Source organism: Echinops telfairi, unplaced genomic scaffold, assembly GCF_000313985.2.
Source record: "Echinops telfairi isolate 266 unplaced genomic scaffold, ASM31398v2 ScPeMD7_7457;HRSCAF=8495, whole genome shotgun sequence".
In the NCBI taxonomy this organism is placed as follows: domain Eukaryota; kingdom Metazoa; phylum Chordata; class Mammalia; order Afrosoricida; family Tenrecidae; genus Echinops; species Echinops telfairi.
Genome location: NW_022111357.1, coordinates 22,143,639 through 22,145,423, shown reverse-complemented (window position 1 = coordinate 22,145,423; position 1,785 = coordinate 22,143,639). Strand labels below are relative to the sequence as shown.

The window sequence follows — 1,785 nt, the reverse complement described above, 5'->3', positions numbered from 1 at the left end:
TGTGGGGGTGGAGCATAAGGATAAAGCCAAGGTGTAACTTTTAATAGGTGCTCATGTGTATAAGTTGTACATAGACCAGGAGGCAAGTCTTTCATACACACCAAGAGGCATGGCTCAAAGTCAGAAAAAATGAGTTTCAGTTACATCCTTTCACCATCCTTAATATGTATGCTGAACAAATGAGATTAGAATTGGGACTATATCAAGAAATCAAACCATCTCTGACCATCTCTATATGCAGGTGATTACAGCATTGCTTGATGAACGTGAAGGGAATTCTGTCACAATTATTTTTATTTCTATTGGGTCAGTGGTATTTCCTCCTCTTTCATTTGTTTTGGTTATTTGCATCTCCTCTTTTGAGCATTTGTCAATTTTACTGATTCTTTTCAACAAACTAACTTCTACTTCTGGTTTTGTTGGTGCTGTTTTTCTTTCTCTCTTTTTTCCCCTTTTCTGCTCTGATTGTATTTTCTTTGTTCTGGTGGGTTTAGGTTCAGTTTGCTTTAATTTTTTTGAGAAATATTTTTTCACATAGGCATTTATTGCTATATATTTCCCTCCAATACTGCCTTCATTGCCATCCTATAAATTTTGGTATATGGTGCTTTCATTTGATTTTAAGTAACTTGTGATTTCTTCTGCTGCTTGTTGGTAGTTTAATAACATGCTATTTCATGTACACAGTTGTATATTTACTAAGGCTTCCAACCTCATTCAGGGTTTGACCCCTGCTGATAATTTGCTTTTCAACTCCAGATATACTGCATCAAAATCTACATTTTAATCTATCTACATTTAGAATGTTGATGGTGATTCATTAACTTCTGTTGTTTTCCTATCACTGATTTCCAGTTTGACTCCACTGTGGTCAGAGCAAGTACTGTGCATGATTTCAACCGTTAAGCATGTACTGAGCCTTGTTTTGTGCCCTTGTGCCCCAACATATGGAATGACCCATGGGTACTAGAGCGGAATGCATATTATGCTGTTGTCGGGTGATGTGTTTTGTGTCTAGTTGGTTCACAGTGCCACTCAGGTCCTGTGTCCTGTTGACCTTCTTCCTAGATGCTCTGTTCAATATTGAAGGTACTGCACAAAAGTCTCCAATCATGACATGAGTGCTATTTTTCACTTCAGTTCTATCAGAGGGTGCTTTTATATACAAGGTTCAAAGAGTTGGTGGGAAAATTGAATGGAAAGATAATGGAATTTTTTTTTTCACAATTTGATATTTTTGTTTTAAAAAAAGTTTTTATGATTTACTTTTCTTTTTTAATTTTAGATAATGGAATTTTTAAATGAATGTTTTGAAGCCCCTTGAACTTAGGTGCCTTGATGTTGGGTGCATATACATTTATGATTGCTACATCTTGATGAAATAATTATTTACATTTAGTGTTGTCACTGAAAAGGCAGGTTTTATACTTGCCATTTTACTCGTTGTGTTCTGTTTATCTTTTTGTTCCTCTATTCCTACACCATTGGAAAACTTACCATAGAAAAGAACTTCATAGATCGTAAGGTAAGGTCACTGAGAAGGAGGAGAGCCTCACAGAGATGGACCACGGGCTCAACACCAACAATCATGAAATGGCACAGGCTGGTCAACGCTTCATTCTGCTATGCATAAGGTCACAACTAACAAGAACTACCTACATTACTCCTTCCTTTGTGTTAGATAGAAAAACATAGAACACTTCACGAATGTATGTCATCCCTGCACATGGGCTATGCGATCTTCTCTGTATTGCTCCAGTTTTAGTACTGAAGCAAGCACTTAAG

General features: G+C 36.6%; 1 protein-coding gene and 1 pseudogene across 1 annotated transcript in view; both read right to left on the bottom strand.

Annotated features, from left to right (window-relative positions):
- Positions 1-1,785, bottom strand: part of LUZP1 (leucine zipper protein 1) — a 48,644-nt gene that overhangs the window by 11,678 nt on the left and 35,181 nt on the right. The gene's annotated exons all lie outside the window — the stretch shown is intronic.
- LOC115872838 lies at positions 1,686-1,782 on the bottom strand (annotated as a pseudogene).